At 47.8% G+C, this 21,021-nt stretch overlaps 1 protein-coding gene across 1 annotated transcript in view; it reads right to left on the reverse strand.

Moving 5' to 3' along the window:
- The window catches only part of CMKLR2 (chemerin chemokine-like receptor 2), a 70,508-nt gene extending 50,362 nt beyond the window's left edge, over positions 1-20,146 (reverse strand). Inside the window, exon 1 of the mRNA XM_075318999.1 lies at positions 20,112-20,146. The gene's annotated coding sequence lies outside the window, so the exon portion shown is untranslated. The remainder of the gene's footprint in view (positions 1-20,111) is intronic.
- Positions 20,147-21,021: the final 875 nt, after the last annotated feature.

The following is a 21,021-nucleotide window of genomic DNA, read 5'->3' on the forward strand; positions in this document are numbered from 1 at the left end:
AGTCCTTGAAGAACCCTTCTACATCTCCGGAAGCCTCACCAAATGGCTTGAAGTCTGTTCGGGTAATCCGGACAGGTTCCAGGATCGCTGGGTTTACACTGCAACTCATATTACTCACTCTGCCGGACTGCATTGCTTCTTGTCTCCGCTGTGCTCGATGAGCAGCCTCCTCCTTATACTCCTGAGATACACCTGGGCCCAGAACTGCCATTTCTTTTTTGAACCACACCAACCACTGGCTTTTTGGGGCAGGGATCCTCCTCCCCAGTGCTTGTTCGTCAGACATCTGGGAGGAGGTGGACTGACTCGCATCCACCAGTAGATCAATTAAGGCCTCTAGTCTTTACTCAGTCTCTTGTAGCTGAGGTCCAGATCTCTGGCTCTCTCCTGTAGACTGGATGGACCGGTTCAGTTTCAGTACTCACTCTGTGAGTGGATCTTCATTAGGGTATGCTCTGTTGATCCCACCGCTGCCACCAGTTGTGACAGGGTCCTTATCCCATATCACATAATCAACAGAGCGAGAGATAGATGGGCAATCCAAAGAACATTTATTCCAAGCAAATCAAACAGTACATAACATAATGCAGAAAACAGAGGGTAAAATTAGTCCAGAAACACAAATATAGTCTGGTAAGCGATACATTTCCAGGTCTCTCTGAGAAGCCGCACCTTCTCCCAGAGGATCAATCCTTCTCTCTTCAAGTTCTCAAACAGACTGACTCATCCCTCCAGGTAAGCAAAGAGGTTAGGACCTCGGGTCAAACACTACAGGGGGTGATTACTTCCAGACAATACAATGTACACACAAGCAATACAGAGAATGGACAGTGAACCACGCCTAAACATTAACCCACACAAAATGGTATATAACCCACAATATCACACCATCTCAACAGGTGTAGTATATGGAGGTGTAGTGATGTAGTATATTACAAGTTTAGTATATGGGGGTAGTGATGTAATATATTACAGGTGTAGTATATGGGGGTGTAGTGATATAGTATATCCGCAATCTACAAAAATGCTAGTGTATGCCCTCATAATCTCCTGCCTTGATTACTGCAATATCTTCCTCTGTGGCCTCCCTGCTAACAATCTCACACCTCTCCAGTCCATCCTTAATTCTGCTTCCCAAATGATCCACCTCTTTCCTCAATACCACCCACTTTTCCCCTCTGCAAATCCCTCTATTGGCTCCCAATCCTCCACCGAATCCAATTCAAACTACTAACACTGACCTACAAAGCTGTCCATAATCGGTCTCCTCAATATATCTCCGAACTAATCTCTTGCTACACTCCAACACGTAACCTCCGGTCCTCCCAAGATCTCCTTCTATCATCCTCTCTCATTCACTCCTCATGCAACCGCCTCCAAGACTTCTCCCGAGCATCTCCTGTCTTCTGGAATTCGCTGCCTCAACATGTCACGAGTATCTGCTACACTTGTAAGCGTCAAACGGAACTTGAAAACTCAATGACCACACTGCCTCACCACCACCACAGCTGCTGCCTCACCACCGTGCCGGAGCTGCCGCCTCACCACCGTGCCAAAGCTGCCGCTTCACCACAGTGCCGGAGCTGCCTCCTCACCACCGTGCCAGAGCTGCCGTTGCTCTTTAAATAAATAATAATAATAATATTACAGGTGTAGTATATGGGGATGTAGTATATTACAGGTGTAGTATATTACAGGTGTAGTACATGGGGGGTGTAGTACATTACAAGTGTAGTATATGGGGGTGTAGTGATGTAATATATTACAGGTGTAGTATATGGGGGTTGTAGTGATGTAGTATATTACAGGTATAGTATATGGGGCTATAGTGATATAGTATATTACAGGTGGAGTACATGGGGGTGTAGTGATGTAGTATGTTACACAGGTGTAGTATATGGGGGTGTAGTGATATAGTATATTACAGGTGTAGTATATAGGGGGTGCAGTTTTGTAGTATATTACAGGTGTAGTATATGGGGGCATAGTGATGTAGTACATTACAGGTGTAGTATATAGGGGGTGTAGTGGTGTAGTATATTACAGGTGTAGTATATGGTGTAGTGAAGTACTATATTACAGGTGTAGTACATGGGGGTGTAGTATATGGGGGATATATATATATATATATATCTGTAGCTTTGTCGTCATGGAAGAGGGGGACATGTTTTTAGGCTACTCTGTGTCATTGCCCCCTAAGACCATAAAGATTATTACAAGCGGTATTTTGTACTGTCACAAACATCATGACCGGTAAAGCATAAAAAATTGCCTTTTTGCTGTTATTATAGCGGGGATGAAAATAACCCTAAAAAAATCAGGGATTTGAAGCTGCGATCATCCAATCCCCTGTGTATCAGAACTGCTCTGTATAGTAGAAATCACAATCTCCTATGAATGTCAGTTCACGGCTGTTAGAGGCACTTGATGGCTGATTAAATCAGCTCTCAAGAGGCGGGAAAGATGCGGGCTCAGTGTGTGGACCCGCATGGACCCAGCCCATGACATACATGTACATCATTAGTTGTGAAGGGGTTAATAGCCATCCATTTTCTTTCATTCTAAACTGATCCAGTAAGCAAAAAACAAATCCTTGTCAAATTAAAGAAAAATGGACGCCAATTCAACGGATCCATTTTCCATAGACTTCAGTGTTAAAATAACAGATCAAGTTGAAATGATTTTTTTTTTGATGAACAAAAAGTTATCTGCACAACTTTTTAGACAACGAATTGCTGCTGGATCCATTCTAACGGATGATTACTGGAGAGGTGAACATAGCCTAAAGGCCGCTTTACACGCTGCGACATCGCTCAAGCGAACTCGTTGGGGTCACAGAATTTGTGACGCACATCCGGTCGCATTAGCGATGCCGTTGCGTGTGACACGTTTGAGCGATTTTGCATCGTTGCAAAAATGTGCAAAATCGCTCATCGGTGACATGGGGGTCCATTCTCTAATATCGTTGCTGCAGCAGTAACAAAGTTGTTCCTCGTTCCTGCGGCAGCACACATCGCTCCGTGTGACACCGCATGAACGAGGAACCTCTCCTTACCTGCCTCCCGGCCGCTATGCGGAAGGAAGGAGGTGGGCAGGATGTTACGTCCCGCTCATCTCCGCCCCTCCGCTTCTATTGGGCGGCGGATCAGTGACGCAGCTGTGACGTCGCTGTGACGCTGAACGAACCGCCCCCTTAGAAAGGAGGCGGTTCGCTGGTCACAGCGACGTCGCAGGGCAGGTAAGTAGTGTGACGGGTCTGGGCGATGTTGTGCGCCATGGGCAGCAATTTGCCCATGTCGCACAACCGATGGGGGCGGGTACCCACACTAGCGATATCAGTCACGATATCGCAGCGTGTAAAGCGGCCTTAAGTGATACACTGGTGGAATCAGGGTCTCTGTCTCTACATGATGCTACTCTCAGATGGGGAAGCAAAAACCTGGTGACAGATTCCCTTTAAAACCCCATTCTTAAAAATGCTGGGGGTCTTTATAATTGGATCGCACCAAACATAATCAGAAATGTATCACCTATAAGTGAAAACTTGCAATGTTAGGCCGGGGCCACACAGGGGACTAGTGCAATCCTTGCATGACACTCGCCTCCTGCTGGCAGCACAGTGGGAGTCAAGTGTCAAGGGAGTGTCACTGCGACTAAAGTCCGATCATGTGATTGGATTTCAGCTGCAAGGGGCGGGCCGGCACTCAGGAGGGGAGGGCCGGGGCTGCGGAGGTGAGGGTGGGATTTATCTCTCTCCTCCGTTGCCGGCTATTGCCATTCTCGCTCTGCACTCGCAGTACACCAGTGTCCGCGAGTGCAGTGCGAATTTTCTCTTGCCCCATAGACTTGAATGGTTGCGAGAGAAACCAGGAACGCATTACAGTTGCAGCATGCTGCGATTGTTTTCTCAGTCCAATTAGGGCTAAGAAAATAATCGCTCATGTGTGCTGACACACAGGCTAATATTGGTACGAGTGGAATGCAATGTCTTACTGCATTCCACTCGCACCGATTTTCATGCCGTGTGTCTTAGGCCTTAGAGTTTTAAAAGTTAGCATAAAGAGTTATTTCTTTTTTAATTAACTCTCTAAAATACAATTCACATTGACTGGAATTTACAGCCCGGTGAATCAAGAGTACCACTTCTTATTAGGAAATAGCTAAATACCAGTAATCTCGTCATGAGTGACATTCTCTTTTTTGTGTTGCCAGACAGAACTCATTGTGTTTAGATTAATAAACTTCCTTTTTCCCTCTAACTTTATGATGAATTAATGCATTTTAGAGAGGTTGTTTAACCACAATGTTTACATAGAACTAATTGTTACAGTAAAGGCCACGTCTCACTAAGCAACATCGCTAGCAACATCGCTGCTGAGGCACGACTTTTGTGACGTAACAGCGATGTTGCTAGCGATGTTGCTGTGTGTGACATCCAGCAACAACCTGGCCCCTGCTGTGAGTTCGCCGGTTGTTGCGGAATGTCCTGGACTATTTTTTTATTTGTTGCTCTCCCGCTGTGAAGCACACATCGCTGTGTATGACAGCAAGAGAACAACAACTGAATGTGCAGGAAGCAGGGAGCCGGCTTCTGCGGACGCTGTAACCAAGGGAAATTTTGGGTAACCAAGAAGCCCTTTCCTTGGTTACCCGATATTTACCTTCGTTACCAGCGTCCGCCGCTCTCACGCTGTCAGTGCCGGCTCCCTGCTCCCTGCACACATAGCCAGAGTACACATCGGGTAATTAACCCGATGTGTACTCTAGCAAGGAGTGCAGGGAGCCAGCGCTAAGCGGTGTGCGCTGGTAACCAAGGTAAATATCGGGTTGGTTACCCGATATTTACCTTAGTTACCAAGCACAGCATCACTTCCACGCGTCGCTGCTGGCTGGGGGCTGGTCACTGGTTGTTGGTGAGATCTGCCTGTTTGACAGCTCACCAGCAACCCGTGTAGCGACGCTCCAACAATCCCTGCCAGATCAGGTTGCTGGTGGGATCGCTGGAGCGTCGCTTAGTGTGACGATACCTTAATTGTGATGAGAAGCATTATCCTGCTCTGGCTTAATTTACACAAGAAGAGAATGAGTGTAGGGAAATTTATCATAATTCTGTATTGTACACTACATTATATGTCAGACTCTTAGAGGCCCTTTGCACACTACGACATCGCAGGTGCGATGTCGGTGGGGTCAAATCGAAAGTGACGCACATTCGGCGTTGCTCTCGACATCGTAGCGTGTAAAGCATTTTTGATACGATTAACGAGCACAAAAGCGTCGTAATCGTATCATCGGTGTAGTGTCAGTCATTTCCATGATTTGGGAAAGACAGATGTTACGATGTCGTTCCTCGTTCCTGTGGCAGCACACATCGCTGTGTGTGAAGCCACAGGAGCGAGGAACATCTCCTACCTGCGTCCTGGCCGGCAATGCGGAAGTAAGGAGGTGGGCGGGATGTGTACGTCCCGCTCATCTCCGCCCCTCCACTTCTATTGGCCGCCTGCCGTGTGACGTCGCTATGACGCCGCACGACCCGCCCCCTAAGGAAGGAGGAGGGTCGCCGGCCAGAGCAACGTCACAGGGCAGGTGAGTGAATGTGAAGCTGCCGTAGCGATAATATTCGCTACGGCAGCTGTCACCATGATATCGCAGCTGCGACGGGGGCGGGGACTATCGCGCTCGGCATCGCAGCATCGGCTTGCGATGTCGTAGTGTGCAAAGTACCTTTTAGACTCACGCCAAAAACAGTACACCAGTATTTTTCAGTGGCACAAGTTTAGAATGAAATGGGACTGAACCTTCCCCAATCTTTTGCCACAAAATTGAAATAAAATAATTCCCTAGAATAACATTATTGAATGTGACTCAATATAAAGCATGAAAGACGACCATACTTCATACCTCCTTCACAGACTGACCGAAAATAAAGTCTGATTCATTCTTTTAAAAACAAGTTCCTTCTGGTTGTAGACGTGTTAATAGACCGGGAATAATTTTGTCTGCCACATGAGATTAGAATTTGTCACATATCCAGGACTCATTCATCTTTACAGGTTATTTTTTTCTTCTACACACAAGAAACATCATTTTAAGCAGCCAGTGAAACTATAATATGCACTTACTAAATATAATTACATATATAATAACAGTCACATGAGTGAAAAGCAAAGGAGGAGGGAATACACCTGATTTGGGAAACATACATATGGATGAAATATAAGTGAACCGTGAGTATTATCTTGACTGTGATAAAAAATACAAATAGTAAAGAGGCGCAAATCGATTCATATGGCCTTGGTGAAGTAGCCCAACCAATATCCTGTGGCCATAACAAGGGAGCCTGGCACACCTCCTCCTACCTGACACCATTCCCGACACTTCTAGTTGGTACACCCAACACAATGTCATTGCTGAGGCGTGATGTACACATGAGGTGGCCACTGCAGCAAATTGACTTGTTCATCTATTGTCACAAAATAAATGGTAATAAATAGATTTTGTCTTTTCCCTGGGGTCCCTGGCTGTTTAACAAGTGGGGACCCAATCTGCTCCTGCATAAGCCCAATTAACCTAAATTTACTCTGCTTAGTCGTTATCTGGTTAAAGGTAACTTGTCATCTCCAAAAACACCATTTACCTCCAGATATACAACAGGGAAAATAAGTATTAAAAGTGTCACCAATTTTTTATGAATATATTTCTAAAGGTGCTATTAACATACATTTTATCACAAACCCATCCATTTGACACAGGTAATGAAATCAAACCATAGATGTCCATAATTTACGTTATTTGTTATAATGAGAAATGAAACAGGGAAAAAGCATTGAACACATGAAGAAAGAGAGGTGCAAAAAGCCATGGAAAGTTATGACACCAGCTGAAATTTGTAAGTAATTATAAAGAAATCCTGCCACTTATTGAAAAATAATATCAGCTGGTTAAACTGATGATCTATAAAAAGGTGTCTCATTATCAAAGTTCCACACAAGAAACATCTCATGATGGGTAAATCAAGTGAGCTGTCTCATGACCTTCACAACCTTATTGTTGCAAAACATACTGATGGCATTGGTGACAGAGATATTTCTAAACTACTAAAGGTTCCAGTAAGCACTGTTGGGGCAATAATCCAGAAGTGGAAAGAACATAATTTCACCATATTTTTAGATGCTGTTTTGCCAAGTATTTAAAGGGATTGGATATGGCTTTAAAGAAGGCGATTAATTTTATTATAATGATTAAATTATTACAGAAAATAGTAAATAGTGTGATATTGCGTACATTTTTGCATAATATAGATCACAAAGGTAAAGTACTTACATTACACACTACATAGAAGAAAGAAACTTCACCAGGAGCCTTACATCATCTGCCCGGAAAACATCAGCTGTGAGAAGCAAAACAGCGAAGACAGAGAAACTCCTGGGATCCACACTGTGGTGTCACGGGGGTCCCCTCCAAATGTAAACAGGCTTCTGACCTCGCTGAAATCTTCACCAGTCTATATCTTACTTGAAAACAAATTGCTTGCGTAAACAAATGTTACACAAACTCGAATAGGTTCAATTTGTCCAATACAGTATCCATCTTCTGAGTGGCCAACGCTTCAGATGCCAACATGCACTGGACAAATGCGTCATGGGATGAATTATGCCAAGAAACTCCTGGTTTCACACGTTTTACCATACTATAAACACGTACGTTCTCAGTAAATATTGATTAGAAAACTATGTGGGACTGAGTGATTCTCACTAGAACTATAACTCCAGGTGTCTGGGATAAGTACAGAAAATACATGTTTTTCTCAGTAGAATATAACTCCAGGTGTCTTAGAAAATTACAGAAAAACAAGCTACATGAACCATAACTGTTGCTGATAATATCTTAAAGGGTTTCTTAAAGACAGACTTCCAATATGGATTCCTGATGGCCACTAATTTGTTAGCACTACAGATGCCATAAGACACACCATATTTGCAAGCCAAAAGGCTGGTGTGGGGCTGTTTTAAAGCATATGGCACTGGCAAACTTCATGTAATTGAAGGAGGGATGAAAGGAGAAATGTACAGAGACATTCTTGATAAAAAATCTTCTGCCATCTACCAGGATGATTAAGATTAAACAAGGGTGGACATTTCAGCAATGATCCAATACAAACAGCCAAGGAAACTTTCAATTGGTTTCAGAGAAAGAATATAAAGTTACAGGAATGATCCAGCCAATCACCTGACTTGAATCTGATAGAAAACTTATGGAAGGAACTAAGGCTCTGTATCATAGAAGGATCCCACAGAACCTTCAGGATTTGAAGAGTGTTGATGTGAAAATATGGGACAAAATCATGCCTGAGCAATGCATGCCACTAGTTTTACCATAAAGGAGTTGTTTTGAAGCTGTCATGACCAAAAAAGGCTTTTGTACGAAGTACTAAATAGATTTTGCAGTCGAAACAAGTTGCCATTAAACTGATGAACAAGCAAAACTCTTGTTCGTTGGGTGAGATGATCTTTTGTGCTGCATAAAAGATCATTGCTCTAAAGGCCCAGTCACACACAACGACTTACCAGCGATCTCGAAAACGATGCGACCTGATAGGGATCGCAGGTAAGTCGCTGGGAGGTCGCAGGTGAGATGTCACATAGTCAGATCTTACCAGCGATGCAGGAACAATAGAGGTCGCAGTAGCGACCTGTATAACGATCTCAGCAGTCACTGTGACCCTGTCACACAGTGTCAAACACAACGATGTGTCCTGCCCAGCAGGACATCGCCTTTGAAGAAAATGACCTGGACCATTCGGCAACGACTAGCGATCTCACAGCAGGGGCCTGATCGCTGGTAGGTGTCACACATAACGAGATCGCTAACGGAATCGCTACTGCGTCACCAAATGGTGACTCATCTGTGATCTCGCTAGCGATCTCGTTATGTGTGACAGTACCTTTACAAGCACACTATCCTGGGTAAACAGGACTTGTGTTGCTGAGAACAAAGGCAGCCTATGCACACTGAACAATCCATTACAGATCACTCAATGTGCATCGTTCGGTGCCGTCTGCCTCTGTCAACATTCTATAAATGACCACCAATCAGTAAATATTCACTAATCGGTGGTCATTTAATGCTGCAAGTCAGGAGGGATAAACCTATTTTAATTCTATGCAGTTCTTCGAAAAATGATCCAAGTAATACACAAATCCATCTTAAAGTGCCACCTACAGACTACAGAAATGTGGAGTGCTATCTACAGACTACAGAAATGTGTAGTGCTATCTACAGACTACAGAAATGTGGAGTGCTATATACAGAATACAGAAAAGTGGAGTGCTATCTACAGACTACAGAAATGTGGAGTGCTATATACAGAATACAGAAAAGTGGAGTGCTATCTACAGACTACAGAAATGTGGAGTGCCATCTACAGACTACAGACATGTGGAGTGCTATCTACAGAATACAGAAATGTGGAGTGCTATCTACAGACTACAGAAATGTGGAGTGCTACCTACAAACTACAGAAATGTGGAGTGCCATCTACAGACTACAGAAATGTGGAGTGCTACCTACAAACTACAGAAATGTGGAGTGCCATCTACAGAATACAGAAAAGTGGAGTGCCATCTACAGACTACAGAAATGTGGACTGCTATCTACAGACTACAGAAATGTGGAGTGCTATCTACAGAATACAGAAATATGGAGTGCTATCTACAGACTACAGACATGTGGAGTGCTATCTACAGACTACAGACATGTGGAGTGCTATCTACACACTACAGAAATGTGGACTGCTATCTACAGAATACAGAAATGTGGAGTGCTATCTACACACTACAGAAATGTGGAGTGCTATCTACAGAATACAGAAAAGTGGAGTGCTATCAACAGAATACAGAAATGTGGAGTGCTATCTACACACTACAGAAATGTGGAGTGCTATCTACAGAATACAGAAAAGTGGAGTGCTATCTACAGATTACAGAAATGTGGAGTGCCATCTACAGACTACAGAAATGTGGAGTGCTATCTACAGAATACAGAAATGTGGAGTGCTATCTACAGACTACAGAAATGTGGAGTGCTATCTACAGAATACAGAAAAGTGGAGTGCTATCTACAGATTACAGAAATGTGGAGTGCCATCTACAGACTACAGAAATGTGGAGTGCTATCTACAGAATACAGAAATGTGGAGTGCTATCTACAGACTACAGAAATGTGGAGTGCTACCTACAAACTACAGAAATGTGGAGTGCCATCTACAGACTACAGAAATGTGGACTGCTACCTACAAACTACAGAAAAGTGGAGTGCTGTGAGGCAAATCCCGGGATATGAAGATGAATTATGACTCCAGTCATAATCGCTCTCATCACTCCCTGGCAGTGCCCCCTCCCTTCTTGTTCTCAGTGTTCCACTTACACCTCCATGGCCATGTCCTGTGATATGGAGATGAGGTGGTGTGGGAACAATGGACACAGGATGACTCCCTGCCGTCACCCTGTAGTAGGAGCTGCTATCTCATTAGCAAGGCTATGGAACTAGCAGACAGAACGACTCCAGTAAAAAATGGTTCATATCTCGCAAGCCATATTTCCGATAAATATGGCAACCATAAAAATGGTGTCTCCGCATGCGGACGATGCCGGCACACCCTTTTTATGGGAGCAGGACATTGGGAAATGCCCCAGGCGTGATATCAGCCAATGGGGAACTGGCAGACAGGTCATGAGTCCCCTCGTTCTGTAGCTAAATTCATAACTGTCACAATGAGAGCGTTGGCGTCCGCCTACGACGCTCCCAGGCAAAGTTATGGCCCATATTCCATGTTGGGATATTGTCCATAACTCAAGCCAGGGGTGGAGCAGTGCTCCCTGTGAGGTCACGAAGGTAGGAGGGGACCTGGATTTGGCCAGGTTGATAACCCTACTTCGGCCATTTTCCAGGGTTCTTTTCGCTGGGGGCACGTGTAGGAAACATCTGTGGGAAGGATCCTAGAAACCTGGGTACAGCGCCCCCCTGTGGCCAGACGCAACAAGGTAACTGCTGGAACTGTGTATGCCTGTTTGTAACCCATGCTTTGACTGTAACTGTACTCTGACATAACTGTATATTCTGTAGATTCCCTATTGTATATATTGTAGTTCTAGTGTGCTTTAGGCTGATTAAATTATATAATTAATCTTGGGCTGTTCTGTTATCTCGATCTTGAATCCCACGTCTGTGTGTTCGGCTAATAGTTACCGTAAATCGGTTGGTGGCAGCGAATTGTGCCAAGGATTATTGTGGGGAGGCCAGTGAGATTCGGGGAGATTTTATATATTCCGCCCGCGGAGGTCGGGGGAATATATACCCTACTCTCACCGGGGACCCTTCAATAATCGGCATAAGTAGTATAGCGGCCTCCTTGCTTATTGTCGGGCAATTCCATAATTGGCCTGACTATAAGAGGGGCGCTAGAGAGCGCGTCACGTGCTCTGTCTGTCGGTCGGGAGGTATAAAGGAGGGGTGACCCCCACTTGTTACCCCCCGATTGTGACGTACTGGTAGCCAGCGCGGGGGATTTCTGAGTGACCCCCCCGGTGGTTTGTGACATATTGGTGGCATAGCGGTGGGATCGAGATAATAGTGTGTGTGAGTGTGAGACCCATACTCCCAGACACTAAAGACTGCCTGCAGCAGCTGTGGCTGCTGGGGTCTTCAGACTAGCTCAACACTAGAGTGTCAGAGTGCAGATACTGTAAGGTGTGTGGAGGCATCAGGTGTCAGTTCTGTGTCAGTGACCAAAAGTCTGCAAGAATGGCTGATGGCACCAGGAGCAGAGCTATGCAACTGGCCAATGCTAAGGCAGGAGCCTAAGAGAGGGAGGACGGTGCTGTGGACAGCAATGAGGAGGTTGCCCACGAGTCCTCCAGGAGCTCGACGCCAGAAAACCGTTCTGCCGAGGACATTGCGCAACCTGGCACTGCTGGACAAGATGAGGAGGAGCTCACCCAAGGTTCCTCAACGAGCCAGATGCCAGCCCTCCGCTCTGAAAGGGACAGTGAATCACCAGGCTCCGCAGCGTGCCGCAGATCACCACGTGCCATTCCACCGAGCCTGGGAGGCTCGGATAGCCTTCTTCAAATGGCTATGGCCCTTCTCCAGGCTGGAGACCAGAAGGGCTACAAGGAACTCCTGGCAGAGCGCAGGGCAGAGCGGCACGCAGAGCGTGAGGCTGCGGAGCGAGAGCGGCAGGCAGCGCGTGAAGAGCGAGAGCGACAGGCAGACCGTGACTACCAGCTGCAGCTAGCTCAGCTCCGGCCCTCATCAGCCACATGTGACCTTCGAGACACCAAACTTCCAAAGGTCCGTGTTGAGGACTTCCCAGTGCTGGAGAAGGATGGAGACTTGGACTCTTTCTTGACTGCTTTTGAACGGACTTGCTTGCAGCACCATCTGGACAAGGACCAGTGGGCCAAATACCTGACCCCCCGTTTAAGGGGTAAGGCCCTGGATGTCCTTGGGGACTTGCCTGCTGAGGCAGATCAGGGCTACGACACCATCAAGCGGGCCCTGATCCAACAGTACAACCTCACTCCAAAGTCCTACCGCAAGAAGTTCCGGAGCCTACAGAAGGGACCAAAGGACTCCTGGGCTGACCACCGGCGGGCACTTGCCCGAGCTGCCGACCACTGGACCCAAGGCCTGCAGCTTTCCACCGGACCGGAGATCCTGGACTTGTTCATCACGGAGCAACTCTTGTGGAACTGCCCTGAGGATCTCCGCCAGTTCATCCGAGACCAGAAGCCAAAGGGGTCCACGGCTACAGCTGCCCTTGCCGATGACTACACCAACAACCGGGCCCCTGAGGCCAGGAGAGCGGCCACCAGCAGCACCTGGAGAGGGGGTAAGATGAATTCTGCGACTGCCCCACCTGCCCCTAGACTGCAGGGGGTGTCCCCCTCAACTCCCCTCTCCAGGCCCGTGGCAGAGCCAAGACGGTGCCACCAGTGCAACCTACCTGGACACTTCAAGGCCATGTGCCCTCAGCGTCCCAAGGCCCCGGCTCCGTCCCCGTCCCAAGGGCCGCCCAAGGTGTATTGTGTGGGTGGGGGTGGTGGTAGGTCCCTGGACAGCTTCCAACCTGTCACCGTCGGCCGGTCTGTGACCATAGGACTGCGAGACAGCGCCTCGGAGGTGACTCTGGTGCGGCCTGAGATGGTGTCCCCCCAAGACTTGATCCCTGGAAAAACCCTCGCTGTCTCCGGGATTGGAGGCACTGACCCGGCGCTGCCTGTTGCTGACATTTATGTGGACTGGGGCGCAGGGCGAGGGGTGAGGGAGGTGGGGGTAACTGATCGGATCCCTGCAAACGTGCTACTTGGGACAGATTTGGGGCAGATAACCTCCCAGTTCGGGCCCCAACCAAGGGCTGAACCTTCAGCCAGTACTGACATGACTCCTGACAATGTTAATGTGTTATCTATGAATGATGTAAGGGAGGAGGGAGTGAACTCTGATATTTCTGCTTGCACAGACACCATAGACACACACGCAGCTGCAGCTGTGACAGGAGGGGAGGGGGTCAGAGAAAGGTGTGACAATGCCTCTACAAGTAACCAGCCTGTGAGCTGGGATCTGTTGCCCTCTGCAGGGATAAGCAGAGAGCAGGGTGCTGCAGGGGGAGGACCAGTGTGTGGGGTGGGGGCTACCACAGCAAATGTGGGGTCCCCAGAGATTTCACAGCGGGGTTCTGTTGCTGCAGGAGGGGAACAGGCAGGTGAGATTGGGGCCGGTCCAGGAGCGGAAGTGCTCCCAGGTAAGATCTCGGTGCATGGTTCCCCCACAACCGGGGTGTCAGGAAGCCAGGTAGGTCTGCCTGAACCGGCGACTTGGTCAGGAACGGAGGAGGAGCAGGCACGACCCACGGTCGCAGCGGCTGTGGCCGCTGTCACCCGCAGTGGGAGTGCTGGAAGCCAAGGGGCCTCCCGGAGGTCCGATAGCTCTTCCCCTTCTGACCAAGTGGCAGCCGAGTCAGGTGGAGGCCAGGACACAGGTCCCGGGGTACTGACTGAAGATGTGACAGTCTCGTCGATTCTGGCCACATCTAGTCAGGGGTTTCAGGCAGCGTTAGAAGCTGACGACAGCCTGAAAGCTCTTAAGGAGCAGGCGGCACAGCCTCCCTCGGACTCGGACCCGGAGCGAGTGGTCTGGGACCAAGGACGGCTGTACCGGGCCACGGTCCAGCAGGGTTCACCGGAGGCGTGGCCCAGGGACCGACAGTTGGTGGTACCCTATCCGTTCCGGACGGAGTTGTTGCGGATCGCACATGAGATTCCGATGGCCGGACACCTAGGGATCGCTAAGACCAAGGCCAGGTTAAACCAGCATTTCTACTGGCCAAAAATGGGGGCCGATGTGGCTGCCTACTGCCGTTCGTGTGAAACCTGTCAGAGAGTGGGGAAGGCGGGGCCACGCCCCAAAGCCCCACTAGTATCTCTGCCAATCATCGATGAGCCTTTCAGGAGGGTGGCTGTGGATCTGGTCGGCCCGCTGGCCATCCCCAGCAGCTCCGGGAAACGCTTCATACTGACGGTAGTGGACTATGCCACCCGGTACCCAGAAGCAGTGGCCTTGTCGTCCATTCGGGCTGACAAGGTGGCCACCGCATTGCTGGAGATTTTCTCCCGAGTGGGTTTTCCCCAGGAAATGCTCACTGACCGGGGGACCCAATTCATGTCCCAGCTGATGGAGGCCCTCTGTAAGCAAGTCCAGGTGCGACATCTGGTGGCCAGCCCGTACCATCCACAGACTAATGGCCTGTGCGAGCGGTTCAATGGCACCTTAAAGCAGATGCTTAAGATGTTGGTCGACTCCCATGGGCGTGACTGGGAGCGGTATCTCCCACACCTGTTATTTGCTTACCGGGAGGTTCCACAGGCCTCAACAGGATTCTCACCGTTTGAGCTCCTGTACGGGCGACGTGTGCGGGGCCCCCTGGCTCTGGTGAAAGAGGCTTGGGAAGGGGATTTGGCCACCCCTGGAGTGTCCGTTATCGAGTATGTCATGCGCTTCCGGGACAAAATGCAGGCCTTGACGCAACTGGTACACGACAATATGGCTCAAGCCCAGGCCGATCAGAAGCGTTGGTACGACCAGAACGCTTGTGAGAGGACCTACCAAGTGGGTCAAAAGGTGTGGGTACTGGTCCCCGTACCACAGGACAAGCTTCAGGCAGCCTGGGAAGGCCCATACCTCGTGTACCAGCAGCTCAACCCTGTGACGTACCTGGTCACCCTGGACCCTGCCCGTGGAAGGCGGAAGCCCTTCCATGTGAACATGATGAAGGCACATCATGAGCGGGAGGCATGTGCGCTCCCCGTGTGCAACCTGCCCGAGGAGGGAGAAGCGGAAACCCTCTTGGATATGCTAGCCCAGGTTAGGGCAGGCGGATCCATTGAGGATGTGGAGGTTGGCCACCAGCTCTTGGAAGACCAACGGTCCCAGCTGTGGGCCACCCTCCTCCCCTTCCGGGGGTTGTTTACCAACCAGCCCGGAAGGACTGACTTGGCTGTCCATCACGTGGACACTGGGGATCATCCCCCGATCCGGCGTTCAGCATATCGGGTCTCCCTGGAGGTGCAGCAACACATGCGCCAGGAGATTGACGAGATGCTGAAGCTGGGGGTGATCCAGGCATCCAACAGCGCTTGGGCCTCGCCTGTAGTCCTCGTCCCTAAGAAGGACCGAACCACTCGGTTCTGCGTGGACTACAGGGGGCTCAATGCGGTCACGGTCGCCGATGCGTACCCAATGCCACGCATCGATGACCTGCTCGATCAGTTGGCCGGGGCTCAGTACCTGACCATCATGGATCTGAGCCGGGGATATTGGCAGATCCCCCTGACTCGCAAGGCCAGGGAACGCTCTGCCTTTATTACCCCATTTGGACTGTACGAGTCCACGGTGATGCCATTCGGGATGAGGAATGCCCCTGCCACTTTCCAGCGGATGGTCAACACCCTGCTCAAGGGACTTGAAGGGTACGCGGCCGCGTACCTGGATGACATTGCCGTCTTCAGTCCCACCTGGGAGGACCACCTAGAGCATCTAGCACAGGTGCTCAGGCGGATCCACCGGGCAGGTTTGACCATCAAGCCGGGAAAGTGTCAGCTGGCCATGAGCGAGGTCCAGTACCTCGGTCACCGGGTAGGTGGGAGAACACTGAAGCCCGAGCCTGAGAAAGTGGAAGCCATCGCATCCTGGCCCACCCCCAGGACCAAGAAGCAGGTGATGTCCTTCTTGGGGACCGCTGGGTACTATAGGAGGTTTGTTCCATGCTATAGTAGCCTGGCAAAGCCCTTGACGGACCTCACCAAGAAGAAGCTGCCCTCTGCAGTCGATTGGACAATGGACTGCGAGACAGCCTTCCGGGCCCTAAAGGACGCCCTGTCCAGCCCGCCCGTGCTACAGGCAGCCGACTTCACGCGGCCGTTTGTAGTACAGACCGACGCCAGTGACTTCGGCCTCGGTGCGGTGCTCAGCCAGGTGGACTCTGCGAGCCAAGAGCACCCAGTCTTGTACCTGAGCAGGAAGCTGTTACCAAGGGAAGTTGCCTATTCCACGATGGAGAAGGAGTGCCTGGCCATAGTGTGGGCCCTGCAGCATCTGCAACCCTATCTATACGGGCGCCACTTCATCGTGGAGACGGACCACAATCCCCTCAGCTGGTTGCACACCGTCTCTGGGACGAATGGGCGATTGTTGCGATGGAGCCTTGCGCTCCAGCAATACAACTTCACCATTCGCCACAAAAGGGGCCGTGACCACGGTAACGCAGACGGGCTGTCCCGACAAGAAGAGGTCGCGGACGGGCGCACGGGGGAACACCGGAGTGTGCTGCCCCCTAGCGCCCTCAAAAGGGGGGAGGTGTGAGGCAAATCCTGGGATATGAAGATGAATTATGACTCCAGTCATAATCGCTCTCATCACTCCCTGGCAGTGCCCCCTCCCTTCTTGTTCTCAGTGTTCCACTTACACCTCCATGGCCATGTCCTGTGATATGGAGATGAGGTGGTGTGGGAACAATGGACACAGGATGACTCCCTGCCGTCACCCTGTAGTAGGAGCTGCTATCTCATTAGCAAGGCTATGGAACTAGCAGACAGAACGACTCCAGTAAAAAATGGTTCATATCTCGCAAGCCATATTTCCGATAAATATGGCAACCATAAAAATGGTGTCTCCGCATGCGGACGATGCCGGCACACCCTTTTTATGGGAGCAGGACATTGGGAAATGCCCCAGGCGTGATATCAGCCAATGGGGAACTGGCAGACAGGTCATGAGTCCCCTCGTTCTGTAGCTAAATTCATAACTGTCACAATGAGAGCGTTGGCGTCCGCCTACGACGCTCCCAGGCAAAGTTATGGCCCATATTCCATGTTGGAATATTGTCCATAACTCAAGCCAGGGGTGGAGCAGTGCTCCCTGTGAGGTCACGAAGGTAGGAGGGGACCTGGATTTGGCCAGGTTGATAACCCTACTTCGGCCATTTTCCAGGGTTCTTTTCGCTGGGGGCACGTGTAGGAAACATCTGTGGGAAGGATCCTAGAAACCTGGGTACAGCGCCCCCCTGTGGCCAGACGCAACAAGGTAACTGCTGGAACTGTGTATGCCTGTTTGTAACCCATGCTTTGACTGTAACTGTACTCTGACATAACTGTATATTCTGTAGATTCCCTATTGTATATATTGTAGTTCTAGTGTGCTTTAGGCTGATTAAATTATATAATTAATCTTGGGCTGTTCTGTTATCTCGATCTTGAATCCCACGTCTGTGTGTTCGGCTAATAGTTACCGTAAATCGGTTGGTGGCAGCGAATTGTGCCAAGGATTATTGTGGGGAGGCCAGTGAGATTCGGGGAGATTTTATATATTCCGCCCGCGGAGGTCGGGGGAATATATACCCTACTCTCACCGGGGACCCTTCAATAATCGGCATAAGTAGTATAGCGGCCTCCTTGCTTATTGTCGGGCAATTCCATAATTGGCCTGACTATAAGAGGGGCGCTAGAGAGCGCGTCACGTGCTCTGTCTGTCGGTCGGGAGGTATAAAGGAGGGGTGACCCCCACTTGTTACCCCCCGATTGTGACGTACTGGTAGCCAGCGCGGGGGATTTCTGAGTGACCCCCCCGGTGGTTTGTGACAAGTGCTATCTACAGATTACAGAAATGTGTAGTGCCATCTACAGACTACAGAAATGTGGAGTGCTATCTACAGAATACAGAAAAATGGAGTGCCATCTACAGACTACAGACATGTGGAGTGCTATCTACAGACTACAGACATGTGGAGTGCTATCTACAGACTACAGAAATGTGGAGTGCTATCTACAGAATACAGAAAAGTGGAGTGCTATCTACAGAATACAGAAAAGTGGAGTGCTATCTACAGAATACAGAAAAGTGGAGTGCTATCTACAGAATACAGAAATGTGGAGTGCTATCTACAGACTACAGAAATGTGGAGTGCCATCTATAGAATACAGAAATGTGGAGTGCTATCTACACACTACAGAAATGTGGAGTGCTATCTACAGAATACAGAAAAGTGGAGTGCTATCTACAGACTACAGAAAAGTGGAGTGCTATCTACAGAATACAGAAAAGTGGAGTGCTATCAACAGAATACAGAAAAGTGGAGTGCTATCTACAGAATACAGAAATGTGGAGTGCTATCTACAGAATACAGAAATGTGGAGTGCTATCTACAGAATACAGAAAAGTGGAGTGCTATCTACACACTACAGAAATGTGGAGTGCTATCTACAGAATACAGAAAAGTGGAGTGCTATCTACAGAATACAGAAATGTGGAGTGCTATCTACAGACTACAGAAATGTGGAGTGCCATCTATAGAATACAGAAATGTGGAGTGCTATCTACACACTACAGAAATGTGGAGTGCTATCTACAGAATACAGAAAAGTGGAGTGCTATCTACAGACTACAGAAAAGTGGAGTGCTATCTACAGAATACAGAAAAGTGGAGTGCTATCAACAGAATACAGAAAAGTGGAGTGCTATCTACAGAATACAGAAATGTGGAGTGCTATCTACAGAATACAGAAATGTGGAGTGCTATCTACAGAATACAGAAATGTGGAGTGCTATCTACAGAATACAGAAAAGTGAAGTGCTATCTACAGAATACAGAAAAGTGGAGTGATCTTGCGTAAAATACTGAAAACAAAACTTGAGATAACTTACATAAGTGTTACATTACATGTAACACATTCCTCCCATTGTGAGACATTTTTTACATATTATGTTGCATGCTTGAAACCAGTCGCCAGAAATCACAGATAACTAGTAGTCAAGGTTTATTTAGACTGGCACCAGCGTATGAAAATGATGCATTATGTGCCATTTAACATTTGCTTTCTCATGAAAATATTTTTCCAATGTATTTCTGACATAAAGCTGGCGTACAACCGTATGTTTTCTCCAATAGGTGCGTTAAGTACAACTAGAAAAGAAAAAAAATCTTAAAGTGGTTCTTCCCAAAAACAGACTCCAGTATCTATGAATTATATGGACAGTCAGATGAGTAATATTCTATTTTCCCGGCCACTGCAGGCAAATGTCTGTCTGTCGGTGGCTTCCCCCAGCAAAATTAGCTCTATGTCAAATATCAAAGAAGCAGCTCAGATCTAAAAACATTTCCTATAACGAGGCAACCCATTTTAGTCCGTGGATAAATAAGTACAGTTTTGCATTTTTTTTAAAAAAAACTTAAAAAGGTTAAACTTTACCTAAACTGTTTTTAAATTAAATCTCCCCAATTGCCATAAATTTTCTAAAGAGAGCAAATATTAATTTTACCGTCTATGTAGATTCCACGACATCCCCAATATTTTCACCCAGTATTGACAGATATTGACAAAATGACGTTTTTTCCTAAAAGCGAAGTGACATTTTGACCAGCCCTAGGCTGTATACTATTCTCAACAATGAATATTCAATGATTTACTCCAAAAAAAGCCAAATATCTTCTCATGTAAGAATTCACACTTGCACATTGTATATATTCTATAAGTAACGGGAGAAAGAGAACTTCTTACCTCAGTAGCTGCTGCAGTCACATATGAAATGATTATCTGCAGCTGTTGGGCAGAGACAAGTGCTGTGATTCATTTTCTCCTGTGAGGCCAGCATGTCCTGCCTTCCTGGGAGGGACAATATAACCCTTGAGTAGTGAGGATGTGACAATCTGCATCTGGACTAACAATGAGGAACGAACAGATAATCTAGATGAGTGTCCAAAAAAGATAGCTTGGGGTAGCATTATTACACAGATCCTTTGAAAAAGAATGACTTTGCCCTGCCCTTCACGCACAGTGGAGAACATTCATGGACGCACGTACGGAACGAAGAACTAAGACAAGGCGTAAGCCTGGATTCACATATACGGTTGTTGAGGCACTTTTTAATCCAAAGGACTAAATATAACAGAGAGATGTGTCTTTCATTTAAAATTTTCAGAACTTTTGAATCCATCTCAGGATTTTCGTAGCCAATTCATAATATTTCCAGATTCTTTATTGACAGGAACAATACAAAGTAACTGGCACGAGGTGAATGTGGCGCCCAATTTAGAAAAATTACTTTAGGTCACGAACAGGTAATTAATTATAGTAAGCCTGACATCCAGTGTGGGAAAAATGTTTGTGAGGATGTTAAAGAAAATTTGTCTCTTCATCAAAAATATTGAGACAAATGTCTTTTAAAAATTCCCGTGCTCCCATTATTCTGCTACACCACTTCACTGCAGAATACTCACATTTGTTTTTTCAAGATCACAGTATGTGAAATCTCTGCTTGTTGTTCAAATAGGTTTAATGTCTGTCAGAGGCCACAGGCCAAAAAAGGTTACCTCAGACAGATACTAGTGGAAGCCCAACCTTCATTCTTTAACTTTTGAACAGGGATCTGGTCTTATAATGGGGTCCACCAGGTTGCTCTCTGGAGGAC

This window comes from Anomaloglossus baeobatrachus, chromosome 7 (assembly GCF_048569485.1).
Source record: "Anomaloglossus baeobatrachus isolate aAnoBae1 chromosome 7, aAnoBae1.hap1, whole genome shotgun sequence".
Taxonomy (NCBI): Eukaryota; Metazoa; Chordata; class Amphibia; order Anura; family Aromobatidae; genus Anomaloglossus; species Anomaloglossus baeobatrachus.